This window comes from Rhinatrema bivittatum, chromosome 2, assembly GCF_901001135.1.
Source record: "Rhinatrema bivittatum chromosome 2, aRhiBiv1.1, whole genome shotgun sequence".
Lineage (NCBI taxonomy): Eukaryota > Metazoa > Chordata > Amphibia > Gymnophiona > Rhinatrematidae > Rhinatrema > Rhinatrema bivittatum.
In genome coordinates this window covers 53566474-53580382 of record NC_042616.1, presented here as the reverse complement: position 1 = coordinate 53580382, position 13909 = coordinate 53566474, and the positions used below count along the sequence as shown (strand labels likewise).

At 42.5% G+C, this 13909-nt stretch overlaps 2 protein-coding genes across 9 annotated transcripts in view; one reads left to right on the top strand and one right to left on the bottom strand.

The window, feature by feature from the left end:
- The window catches only part of LOC115083952 (trichohyalin-like), a 242508-nt gene that overhangs the window by 77564 nt on the left and 151035 nt on the right, over positions 1-13909 (top strand). The gene's annotated exons all lie outside the window — the stretch shown is intronic.
- Positions 1-13909, bottom strand: part of LOC115083965 (epidermal differentiation-specific protein-like) — an 83353-nt gene that overhangs the window by 68103 nt on the left and 1341 nt on the right. Inside the window, exons 2-3 of one of the 3 annotated variants that reach the window (XR_003854432.1) lie at positions 12940-13067; positions 6849-7126 (exon numbers count right to left, since the gene is read on the bottom strand). The gene's annotated coding sequence lies outside the window, so the exon portion shown is untranslated. Of the gene's footprint in view, positions 1-6837; positions 7127-12939; positions 13068-13909 lie in introns of those variants that run through there. The other 2 variants (XM_029588149.1, XR_003854431.1) reach the window with 2 other exon arrangements.

Below are 13909 nucleotides of genomic sequence, written 5' to 3'. Positions count from 1 at the left end.
GAAAGGTGGAAAGAAGGCAAAACGATTACTGGCATGGTTAAAAGGGAAGGTGAAAGAAGGTATTTTAGCCAAAAGATCTTTATTCAAAAATTGGAAGAAGGATCCATCGGAAGAAAACAGGATAAAGCATAAGCATTGGCAAATTAAATGTAAGACATTGATAAGACAGGCTAAGAGAAAATTTGAAAAAAAGTTGGCTGTAGAGGCAAAACCTCACACTCAAAACTTTTTAAAATATATCCAAAACAGAAAGCCTGCGAAGGAGTCTGTTGGATGATCAAAAGGTAAAAGGGGCACTTAGAGAAGATAAGGCCATCGTGGAAAGATTAAATGATTTCTTTGCTTTGGTGATTACTGAAAAGGATATTGGAAAGATATCCGTTCTTGTGAAGGTTTTTATGGGTGATGATTCAGATGAATTGAACCAAGTCATGTTGAACCTGGAAGATGTGGTAGGCCTGACTGACAAACTGAATAGTAGTAAATAACCTGGACTGGATGATAGGTTCTGAAAGAACTAAAAAATGAAATTTCAGACCTATTTCAATTAATTTGTAACATTTCATTAAAATCATCCGATGCACCTGAAGATTGAAAGATGACCAATGTAACCCCTATATTTAAAAACGGCTCCAGGGGTGATCCGGGAAACTGTAGACCAGTGAGCCTGACTTCAGTGCCGGGGAAAATCATGGAAACGGTTATAAAGAATACAATCACAAAAACATTTAAATAGACGTGGTTTGATGGTAAACAGTCAACATAGATTTACCCAAGGGAAGTCTTGCCTCACAGATCTACACTTTTTTGAAGGGTTGAATTAATATGTGGACAAATGTGAACCGGAAGATGTGGTACATTTGGATTTTCAGAAGGCGTTCGACAAAGTCCTGCATGAGAAGCTTCTAAGAAAACTAAAAATTCATGGGGTAGTAGGTGATGTCCTTTTGTGGATTGCAATTTGGTTAAAAGAAAGGAAAAAGAGAGTAGGATTAAATTGAAAGTTTTCACAGTGGAAAAAGGTAAACTGTGGAGTGCTTCAGGGATCTGTACTTGGACCAGTCTTTTTTAATATATTTTTAAATGATCTGGAAAGGGGTACAATGATTGAGGTGATCAGATTTGCAGATGACACAAAATTATGCAGAGTAGTTAAATCTCAAGTGGATTGTGATAAATTGTGGGAGGACCTTGTCAGACTGGAAGATTGGGCTTCCAAATGGCAGATGAAATTTAATGTGGATAAGTGCAAAGTGATGCATATATGGTGCAATAACCCTTGCTGTAGCTACACAATGTTAGGCTCTACCTTAGGAGTTACTACCCAGGAAAGAGATCTAGGCATCATAGTGGATAATACATTGAAATCGTCAGCTCAGTGTGCTGTGGCGATCAAAAAAGCAAACAATGCTAGGAATTATTAGAAAGGGAATGGCAAATATAAGGATGGATGTCATAATGCCTCTGTATTGCTGCGTGGTGAGACCACATCTTGAATACTGTGAGCAATTCTGGTCACCGCATCTCAAAAAGGATATAACTGCACTGGAGAAAGTGCAGAGAACGGCGACCAAAATGACAAGGGGCATGGAACAGCTTCCTATGAGGAAAGACTAAAGACGTTAAGGCTGTTCAGTTTGGAGAAGAGACGACTGAATGGGGATATGATAGAAGTCTACAAAATAATGAATGGACTTGAATGAGTCAATGTAAATCTGTTATTTACTGTCTCAGATAATAGAAGGATCAGGGGGCATTCCATGAAGTTAGCAAGTAGCTCATTTAAAACAAATCAAAGAAAATTCTTTTTCACTCAACCCATATAGTTAAGCTCTGGAATTAATTGCCAGTGGATGTGGTTACAGCAGTTAGTGTAACTGAGTTTACAAAAGGTTTGGATAAGTTCCCCTAGAGGAAAAATCCATAAACTATTACGGTAATAAATAAGCAATAGTAGCTTGTGATTTAGCTAATGTTTGGGGACTTGCCAGGTACCTGTGACTTGGAATGGCCACTGTTGGAAACAGGATACTGGGCTGGATGGACTCTTGATCTGACCCACTATGGCATATCTTATGTTCTTATGCATGGTTTACCTGTGGAAAAGCTTTTGAAAATTACTCTTATTTATAACTATTTATTTATAACTTTTTTTTATACCGAATTTCAAGTAACAGGGTTACTTATCATTCCGGTTTACATCATAATAATAGAACATACTGGCAAATATATGTCTTACAATGAACAAGGATGTGAACAACTTGGAGAACATAACTGGGAAGAGAAAAATGTGAACATAACTGGGATGAGAGCAATGTTAGCAATTACAGCGATTGGATAGGGTAAGGTTACAATAGGAGGGAATTAAGTAATGGAGGGAGGGGAAGAGCTACTGTGGCTGGGAGAATATAAGCTTAGGTCAAGGGTTGTGAAAGTCTGTGGCAGACTGTGGAAAGTTTGTGGCAGTCTGTGGAGGCTATAGTCTGTGGCAGTCTGTGGAGGCTATAATCTGTGACGGTTGGTGGAAGCTGTGGAAGACTCAAGAAAATTGTTGGTAGGCTTGAACGAATAGCCATGTCTAGAGTCTCTTCTTGAAATTGGTAGGGCAGTGAATCAGCCTGAGCTCGGGAGGAAGCAAGTTCCACTGTTTGGGGCCTGCAGCAGATAGAGCTCTTTTCCTTAAGGATGATTTAATGGGAGGAGCGTGTAGAGTGCCTTTTTGTGCTAATCTTATAGGGCGGGTTGAAGTGTGAAGTTGAAGAGGAATTTTAAGGTCCAGTGGAGTGTTGTTGAAAATAGCTTTGTGGGTGATTGATAAAAGTTTGTATAGTATTCTGAATTTGACTGGGAGCCAGTGGAGCTTCTTTAGGATCGGTGTTATGTGGTCTCTTTTGTTGGATTTTGTGAGACATCTTGCTGTTGCGTTCTGTAAAAGTTGAAGAGGCTTTAGGGTGTTGATGGGAAGGCCGTGAAGCAAAGAGTTACAATAATCGATTTTCGAGAAAATGATTGATTGTAACACTGATCTGAAATCGTGGAAATGGAGGAGGGGTCGAAGCCTTTTTAGAACTTGGAGTTTGTAGTAGCACTCTTTTACCGCAGTGTTGATGAAACCTGAGTAATTTAGTTGGTTATCCGTGACGACTCCAAGATTTCTGACTCGAGGGGAGAAAACTGGGAGCTGTGAAGGGTGAGAATTGAATAGTGGAAGGTTACCGTCTTGAGTGATCAGGAGAAACTCTGTCTTGTCGGCGTTGAGTATTAAGTTCAGGTCTGTCAGGAGGTTATTAATGGAGAGAAGGCAGGAGTTCCAAAAAAGTATGGTTTTGTGCAGTGACTCAGTGATCAGGATAAGGATTTGGACTCATCTGCATATAAGAAATGGATTAAATTTAGATCAGATAGAAGATGACAAAGTGGGAGGAGATAGATGTTGAATAAAGTGGGGGATAGCGATGAACCTTGAGGGACCCCTAGTGTGGAGCTGAACGGTAGTGATTCCTTGTTGTTGATCTTGACTTTATAGTTTCTGTTCTGGAGGAAAGATTTGAACCAGTTTAGGGCTTTGTTTTTGATGCCGATCTCTGATAGTCTTTCGATGAGACAGTCATGATTGACCGTGTCAAAGGCGGCCGAGAAGTCGAGGAGGTTGAGTAGGCAGGGCTGTTTGTTTTCAAGATTCATGAGGATGTTGTCTGACAGAGATAGAAGAAGAGTTTCGGTACTACGGGATTTTTGAAAGCCAAGTTGTGTTGGGGAGAGGATATTGTTATTGTCAAGGAATTCAGAGAGTTGTTTGACTTTTCTCTCCAGGATTTTAGCAATGAGCGGAAGATTGGCAATCGGGCGAAAGTTGGCTGGGTTATCTGTAGAGAGATTAGGTTTTTTCAATAAGGGTTTTAAGATGGCAAGTTTGAGGGGGTCTGGGACCAGGCCCTGAGATAGAGAGGCGTTGATGATCTGGGTGATAGGTTTAGCGACGTCTTTGGCGCTTGCTATAAGAAGGTTCGCTGGGATCGCATCAAGTGGATGAAAGGATGGCTTGAGCTTTCTTAGAAGGTTTTCTATCTCTAGGGGGGATGTGAGATCGAAATCCTCTAAGCATGTCGTTAGTCGTGAGGAGGATGAGGGAGCTTGGGAATTACTAGAGCTGAAAGACCGAGTCGATGGGCATGGCTGGTGCTGAGTAGGAACAGTGTTAACTGTACGGGAAGCAAGTAAGTTGATTATTTTGTTTTTGAAGTATGTGGCAAGTTCGGTGGCTTTTGACTCAGCTTTGTCCTCTGGAATAGTTGAGGTTGGTGGTTTGGTCAGTGATGAGACTAGGGAGAAAAGGGCTTTTGGGTCGTAGAAGAAGTGATTGATTTTTTGAGAATAGAAGTCTCTTTTTGTCTGAAGAATGACGATCCTGTATTTGTGCATGTGCGATTTAAAGGCAGAGAGGTTAGAAGAAGAGGGGTTCCTTCGCCAGTTTCTGTTCCTTTTTTCTAAGTTCACGTTTCAGGTTCCTTTTTTCTAAGTTCACGTTTCACGTTCTTAAAGGTTATAAAGTGAAGGTAAGAATAAAATTATACAGTATACAATTTATGACATCTGATTCAATTTCTTTATTAGTTATGAGTTCAGGATCTAAAGCAAAGAACAGAATAATAGAAGATTTCTGGATTAGTTAATCTGCAGCACAGCATCTGTAGCTTTATAGATGGCAGAGATCTTTCAATCATCCAGCAGGACACTGCCCCACCATCCCCCTACTTCTCTGCATGAGCATGGCTGACACCTCCAATCTGTGTAGTGCTGAGAAAGCATTTGCAATCCTTAATCCAGCAGCCTCACACCTAGGAAGCAAGAATTTTCAATAGTACAGAAAGGAGCACAGTACAGATTTTTAACAAATTTTACAGGCAATGAATGCATTGCCAGTGATTGAAACCAGTGAATAATCAATTCATTAGAAATGATATTCTCAATATTTTAAATGAGGCTTTGGCACAGGGGCCTCTGAGATTATACCAGTCCCTCCTTCAGGGGTGGGTCTCTGTCTTTTAAAAAGTATCACATCCCACAAAGACTCCAGGACCGTTGAGCTACAAGAACTACACTCATGGGCAATACATTGTGGAAGCAGTTTGGAATTTAAATAGCACAAATAGTGGGAAAGTACACACCCAGTCTTCATGCGTGCACTTTGTAGCTAATTTTCCAAGAGAAAGTATCCTTGTAGCGTAAATTCTGCATGCAAAAAGCAGCCCTGCACTTCTCCCTTGCTGTCTGCACAGGTTGTTGAGAGAGGAGGGGTGTAAAATAACAGCATGTGCGAGTGCTCTTTCCCCTCTCCCCCCATGCCGGGATGCAGTCCCTCATTCTGGATAAAAGTCCATGCAATATAGAAGCCAAAGCATACTGTAAGCCATTCTGGAGAGGGCGAGATCCAGAGAGGCCAGTTAATATGGGTAAATAGTTACTTAAGTGGATTTGAAAATTGCACTTGGTGAGAAGAATTTTCCAAGGGATTCATCCAGGTAAGTGAGCAGTTGCCTGCTTGGATGTCCGCCAGGTGAAAGCATCCTCCCTCCGAGCAGCTGAAAGTCAACGCGGGCCTTCACAGCACCTGGGCTTGTAGGAGGATGTTAGAAAGGCGTTCCTGTAAGTCGGATGCATGACATGGCATACAGTTGTGTTTTTAAACAGCTGAAAGGTGTTTTGTCCCTGTTCCACCTCTGGCAGAATCAGCAGATGCAAAGTTCATGGAGTTTCCCTTTTAAAAACTGGCTGCAAGGTCCTCATATTCTTCAACAAAGGCTCCTGAAAATTCCCCTGTTCAAAAGCGCAGTTTCCTGGTTTTTACAGGCTCGTTTTAAAATACATGGGAGGGACATAATAATTTTGTCAACTTTCTGGATTTTCAGTTATTTTCAGAACCATCCTGCAGTTCATTAGTAGTAACTTCTCAGGCTGGAGCATTTTCTGCCTGTGATTTGAGTTAAAGCTGAGTGAAATCTGTGCTGCAGTCCCTGGCATAGCCTAAACCTTTGCTGATTCATATTCAGTAGTGATGATGTTCCCCATCTCACACCTCAGTTCTCCGTACTCAGTTGTCGTCTTCTCATTCTGCTCAACAGTGAGCTCCACTGGCACAATCATGGTGCACTCCTTCCTTATTACTCTAACGGTCATTTTGGTGTGGGGTGGGACCTTGGTTAATATGTTGAGCTCCAGTTTATCTTTCTTGGTGGAGGTCTCTGATTGCCCTCTTTCGACAGTTAAGTAATTTGAAATTTTGGTGCTTAGAGATGCAATTAGTTGAATTGTAAAATGTGCCCCAGTCTCGATGTTAGTGATGTTACTAAATTTAAAATTATAAGTGACAGATGACTCGTACTCTCTGGAACGAGAGCTGGTGAACTCCTGCTCAAAATCAGTTTTATTCACCCCAATAATCTCATCAAGTAAGGAGCAAATCTCATTTTCCTTCTTCATCTGAGCCCAAAGCACCTTGGATGTCACAATGGGACGTCCAGCACGCAGAGGCCGGATGTAAGATACGTTGTTGTTAAATCTAAATCTAATTTTGCTATAATCTTCCAAATCTTCCCCAGACCGAGCCAGTGTTCGCTGGCCTTTTTTGTTTGGCTGCTCATATAGGATCCAGGCACCTCTCCGAACAGTATGAGAAGAAGCAATGTCATTGAAATCACCGTATTTCAAGTTGGTCTCCATTGTAAATGATTTGCTTTTGCCCTGGAAGTTTGGATTCTGATAGAGTGTAATCTGAGGGTTTCTCAGGTCATCGGTGATCAGCCTCAGTGAAGAGATTTTATCTTGCATTTCAATATTCGGGTATTTGCCTTCTTCATACTCTCGCAGCCATCCACCAAAATCTGGATCTTCATAGGCAATCCACGGCTGCCCAATGACTTCCAGGGAGGAGATGCAGTCACCAAAATCAACATCTCTTAGATTGGTAACATCAGATGTGAACTCTCTGCACTGCCCTTGGAAATCAGGAAACTCATAGGCAATAATCTTGTTTCCCTTGTTTGGGGCGGTGCTCATAGTGATCAGTTGAGAATTAGAAGATTTCAGTATATTTCTTTTTTCCTCAAGGAGATTGGATGATTTTCTGCTACAAAACAGGAGACACATTGACAAAATTAATTACATGCATAGGAGGAACATATAATTCAAATGAACATTGAATTCATTGTAACCTCTATTACAGCCAACTTTTCAGAATGATTTAGAGGTGTTCAGCTCAACACAAATTACCCAACCCCCAGCCAAAAGGTGTTGGGTATCACTAGTCAGGCCATATTTAAGGTAAAGAGAGGAGCAACCAGTGCAGTTACTGGAGGTCTTAATGTGTCCAAAAGAAGAGCTAGGAAAGCACTGAAAGCCCCACCTGTCTCTCTCTTCTCCTCAACCCCTGTTCATCCTCGCCAGTCTGTACCTCCCTTCCCACAACCTGTCTCAACACAATCTCTCTCCCTTCCAGTCCATCCTGGCCAATTCATATCGCTCACACTCTTTCCCCCTTTCTCTTAATCTTTTCTTCCTCCTTTCTCCTTCCTATTTTCTTCCCCCTCCCTCATTGCTGTCTATGTAATGTTTTGGCTTATATTTGGGGGCTGGGAGCTTTATACTCCTTTGTCTGTTCCAGTCCTTCCTAACCTGCTCTCCTCACTACTTTCTCACCCTGCCTGCTCTGCTCCCCTCCCAGTTCCTCTGCCTCTCATGTTCCCCCTCACCTCTTCCTGACCAGCTCTCCTCTCCTGCAGGCTAAGCTCAAGCATCCCCTCACTGCTCCTTACCCCGCACCCCTCTTAAACAGGCCCAGGTCACATCTCAATTTGTTATTCCCCTCCTCCACAGAGACTTGGATCACGTCCCCCTGCTCCCAGATCTCCAGCACATCTCTCTTCCCTGGGACCAGTCTTGCCTCTCCATACCCTGAAGCATTTCTCCTGGTTTGCAGGCCTGCGGCAGTCCCATGCTCAAGAGTCCATGTGAGCAGCCTGCCAGCTGCATCCCCCGAGCCTTGTCAGCTCGGCAGTCGTCGCTCCCCCAGCCTCCAGGGCCACAGCTGCACATGGTACTTCCTGTGCTCTGCCTGGAAACCCCAGCGATCATGTGCTGAGTGGGAGAGCTAGACACTATCCAGCATCCCTAGACATGGAAGCATGTACTCATGTACCCCAAATGCATGCCAGCCTGCCAGATACAGCTCTAATAGCCACAAATTGAGTAACAACATAGGAACATAAAATGTGCCTTGCTGGGTAAGACAAAAGGGTCCATCGAGGCCAGTATTCTGCCTCTGACAGTTGCCAATCCAGATCACCAGAAATTATCCAGCAAATATCTTCCTTGTCTGTTACTCCCAGGGATAAGTGATAGTTTTCCCTGAGTCTAGCTGGCTAATAATTGTGTATGGACCTTTCTTCCAGGAACTTGTTCAAACCTTTTTTAAAGCCAGCTATGCTAGTTGCCTTGACCACATCCTCTGACAATAAATTCCAAAGCTTTGTTGTGCACAGAGTGAAAAAATACTTTCCTCTGCACTCAGGCAGGCCAACCAATCATTCCTACCAGCAGATGGAGACAGAGTAAACTGACATCTGCGCATGCATTGATGTGCATGCAGGAGACCGTGTGGAAGGAGAGTGTCATTTTCATGACAGATAATGACCTCGGTGGCTAAAAATTCTAAACACCTTTCTACTTGTATGACTTGCCATATAAGGGCAATCTAGCATCGCTCTCACTTTTGCCTGTGCCAGCACCATCTGGAGGCTCAAGGTGATTTGCCTCTCAAATATTTTGCCACCATTGAGACATCACCCCTGCCAGTGGAGGACTCTGTGGAGGGGGGGGACACAAGAGGTGATGCGATGGACAGTTCCCCTCTCTTGTTACCGATGGGAGGGACATCCCCGGGGAGGGTTGAGAGAGTTCCATGTTCGGTCCTATGGGTCCTGGTATGTATTCATTCTCCTCCTGGGTGGGGTTTTTCCAGAGGTTACTGGCCTTTCTGAAAGGGCATCCAGTGGAGACTAAGCAGCCCTATAAAGAGGGGACACGTCATAGATCTTCCCACTTGGCGTCCAAGTTGGGCAAACATCGTAAAGAGGCTCTCCCTGGTGAGGTAGAGGAGGATGAGGATCATGACCCGTCAGACAATTCTGGTGATCACTCAAATTCCACACCTATAGAAGAGGGACAAATTCCGCTGGACTTGGAGCGGAATTTGCCCTGCTTTTCTCAGAAGGATGAGTTGTCAGGTCTGTTATTTATTATTTATTTAAAGTTTTTTATATAGTGGTATTCGTCGAAACATCATATTGGTTTACATGTAACTTGTAACAGCATGGAAAATACTTTGAACATGGGGAAAGGCAGAACTTGGAGAGTTTACAGAAGTTATATAAACAAGCTTTGGAAAATTCAAGTATTGCAGATAATAAATATAAGCAAAACATGGAGTTGTGGTTATAGTTTACACGTGGGGTAAGCAGGGTGAGGGCAGAACTTGGAGGAACATAAGAAATTGCATGCTGGGTCAGACCAAGGGTACATTAAGCCCAGCATCCTGTATCCAACAGAGGCCAAACCAGGCCACAAGAACCTGGCAATTACCCAAACACTTAAGAAGAACCCATGCTACTGATGCAATTAATAGAAGTGGCTATTCCCTAAGTAAACTTGATTAATAGCCGTTAATGGACTTCTCCTCCAAGAACTTATCCAAACCTTTTTTGAACCCAGCTATACTAGCTGCACTAACCACATCCTCTGGCAACAAATTCCAGAGCTTTATTGAGCATTGAGTGAAAAAGAATTTTCTCTGATTAGTCTTAAATGTGCTACTTGCTAACTTCATGGAATACCCCCTAGTCCTTCTATTATTCGAAAGTGAAAAGAACCGAGTCACATCTACTCGTTCAAGACCTCTCATGATCTTAAAGATCTCTATCATATCCCCCCTCAGCCGTCTCTTCTCCAAGCTGAACAGCCCTAATCTCTTCAGCCTTTCCTCATAGGGGAGCTGTTCCATCCCATTTATCATTTTCGTTGCCCTTCTCTGTACCTTTTCCATCGCAACTATATCTTTTTTGAGATGCGGCGACCAGAATTGTACACAGTATTCAAGGTGTGGTCTCACCATGGAGTGATAAAGAGGCATTATGACATTTTCCGTTTTATTAACCATTCTCTTCCTAATAATTCCTAACATTGTTTGCTTTTTTGACTGCTGCAGCACACTGAGCCAACGATTTTAAAGTATTATCCACTATGATGCCTAGATCTTTTTCCTGGGTGGTAGCTCCTAATATGGAACCTAACATCATGTAACTACAGCAAGGGTTATTTTTCCCTATATGCAACACCTTGCACTTGTCCACATTAAATTTCATCTGCCATTTGGATGCCCAATCTTCCAGTCTTGCAAGGTCCTCCTGCAATGTATCACGGTCAGCTTGTGATTTAACTACTCTGAATAATTTTGTGTCATCTGCAGATTTGATAACCTCACTCATCGTATTCCTTTCCAGATCATTTAGTAGTATGTGGAGCTATAATATTTAGGAGGGTTCAAGAAATTACGGTTAATACATAAGTAGATATAACTTTGCAGGTAAACTATACAAGTATGGAGGGTAGCTAAGCTTACAGGCAGGGATGGAGGGGGGGGGGGAAGGGCGATAACTGAAGGAGGGCATGGGCTGGGGCAGTGGGCTAATCTTGTTATTCCGGGAAAGCTTGTTTGAAAAGCCAAGTTTTTAGTTTTTTTTAAATTGTTGAGTGCTTGTTTCAAGTCGAAGGTGTGCTGGCATAGCGTTCCAGTGAGAGGGACTTGCTATAGAGAATGCACGCAGTTTAGTGGATGTTAATCGATAGGTCTTATGTGGGGGGATGTGAAGGGTGCCTTTGTATACTGATCTGGTGGGGTGCTTAGAGGCATGTAGTAGAATTTGTTGTTGGTCCACTTAAATGTTGCTGTTATAGATGGATTTATGTATAATGGATACGTTTTTGTAGAGGATACGGGATGAAACTGGGAGCCAGTGTAACTCTTTAAGGATTGGCGTGATGGGTTCATTTCTACATGTGTTGGTTAGTATTCTGGCTGTAGCATTTTGTAGTATTTGCAGGGGTTTGATGTGGGAAGCAGGGAGGCCTAGGAGGATTGAATTGCAATAGTCAATTTTTGTAAGGATGGTAGCTTGTAGGACAGTTTGAAAGTCATTGAAGTGTAGGAGGGGTTTAATTTTCTTAAGGATGTGGAGCTTGAAGAACGATTCTTTTATTGTGGTGTTAATGAATTTTTTAAAGTTAAGTTGGCTATCGGTGGTGACTCCCAGGCTATGTGCGTGTAGTTGGAAGGGGATAGCGGTAGTGTGTTGGTTCTTGCCTGTCAAGTGCTTGAGGGTGTTTTGTTGCTAGATGAGGATGAGTTCTGTTTTCGTTGTGTTCAGAGCAAGGTGAAGGTTGGCAAGGAGGTGGTTTATTGAGCTAATGCAGTTCTCCCATGTTTTGATGGCTTTGTCTAACGATTTTTGGATGGGAATGAGAATTTGGACATCGTCCTCATATAGGAAATATGGGAGGCCTAGGTCTGTAAGAAGCTGGCAGAGAGGGAGGAGGTAGACGTTAAACAGTGTGGATGAGAGAGAGGAGCCTTGGGGGGACCCCTTGATGAGTCGGATGGGGGGGGGGAGGGGTGATGCTACGAGATTAGAAAAGAAAGATCCCATTTTGGTTACCTTGTGTAAGATATTCTGTTTCTTTCCACTCCTGGAACCAGTGTAAGAGTTAATTGACCTTGAGTGGAATGCTCTGGAAGCAAGTTTTAAAGATGGGCGTTCCTTGGCAGGCTTGTATCCCTCGGATCCGAAGGCAAGGGAGCAGTTGCGTTTCTCGAAGATTGATACCTTGGTGTGCACTGTCACCAAGCAAACCACCATCCCGGTCGAAGTGGGGAGCAGCACTGAAGGATGCCCAGGATTGAAGGATTGAGGCCATCCTCAAGCAGACATTTGAAACGATGGCAATGAATTTGCAAATAGCTTCTTGCTGCTGCTTGGTGGCATGAGCAGGCTTGCATTCCTCTCAGGAGACTCAAGGAGTGGGAGCCGATAGCGGACTAGCGATAGAACCAGGAGCCGCATTTTTAGCTGAATCAAGCTGTGACTTGGTGCATATGGTCATTACAGGTCTAGCTTCTTTGATAGCGGCAAGACGCCTGCCTTGGCTAAACTGGTGCTCTCTTTCTCTCATCATCCTCCCTAGGGAGGGAGTAACCTTGAGGGATCTAGCTCTAGCAGAGGACTACTGGCAAGAGTCTAGGGCCACTCTCCCCTTATAGACAAGAGTGAAGTCAGAGGGAGATATGTCTTTTTGCTACTGAGGTGCGGGGAAATCCCAGGGGTAAAGACTGAGCCAACTGGACTTAAGGAAAGGAAATTAACAGGTAAGAACAAATTTCACCATAGTTCAAAACAGAAAGACACAGAACAATCAACCCACTCAAGGAATGAAAAGGAACCCTCACTCGAGCTTATTTTTTTCTCTTTTTCTCATGTTCTCTCTTCACAAAATCCAACAAATATTTCATGGAGACAGCCCATTTCATAGTGTGAGTGACAAATCCGTTGTGAAATTTCAGCAGGGTTTTTTTATGTTGGTGGATTTGATGAAACTGGAATTTGAATGGATGTTTGACCCTGTTTTGATTTCGTCAGACTTTATTTTTGGAGGGGGGGGTGTTTTAATCTGATAAAATTGAACCAAGCTGAGTTTTAAAAGGTTCACACCGACCTCTCAGACTGACTAAGCTGAGCACTGACAAGCTGAAATTACTTAGTTATGTAAATTAGTAAAATTAACATCCCAGTAGACTTGGAGCTTTTCATATATACAGGGAGGCTAAATGTATACCTAGAGCAGTTTCCTAAAACTTCAGATGCCTGGTGTTGGTGAGCAGTGGTAAGTCTGTCTATGATGTGAACTGTTGCAGGAGATTCAAGAAGTAGGACTTGTTTTGATGAAGGTCAGTAGGAGAGGACCTGGACGGATTAAAAAAAAAATGCCCATTGTTGCTAAATATTTTCTGTACATGCCTGGAACACGAATGGAGAAACGCAGGGACACAGACAGAGCTATAACTAGGCATTTTAGCTCCTATGTCAGGATAGCATATTTATGCCCCTTTGCCCCCACTCTGATCCCTGCTTCTCTTTCTCTCCTTTGGAGTTGTGTATTGGATGTCAATTTTTAGTTCGGTTTGTTACAAACGAACTGAACTGAAATTTGACACATTCAGAACATTTTTCATGTCATTCATTTTGGCAGTTTGCAAATTCTGCACAAAGTTTGTTGAAGTTTCATATAATTTTTAAAATGAAAAGAAAAGCAAATGAAATTTTGTTCATTTTGGTTTTTGTTTTAAAATCAAGCCCCACCTGTCACACAAAATAACCTCCCAGACTCTTCTCCCCTCCCCCCAGCCTATTAACCTATCCATGGGGTCTAAACAGGGCAGAAGAGATCCCCAGAAACTCTTGCCCTATCAGTGCAGTAATACAAAATGGCATTCGCCAACCTGATTACTGCTGTTCATGCAACCACATAAGTGAGGGTGGAAAAATATTTACAAAATATGGGCACTAGCCAAATACTTTTTTTTAAGCCTCAGGGAAAAAAAAAATATATATATATATATTTACTTTTTGCTCTTTTAACTTTCCTGGTGTGTGGTTTTTTTTTTTTTTTGCATTTAGTTTGCTTGTTTTATTTTTATTTTTTCATTTTGCATTTTACTACTTTTGCCTTTTTTTCTCCCATTATTTTTCTTTTTTCCCTTCCTTCAGCCTCTTTCCCCCTCCAGCTTCCTCCATCTCCATTTCTT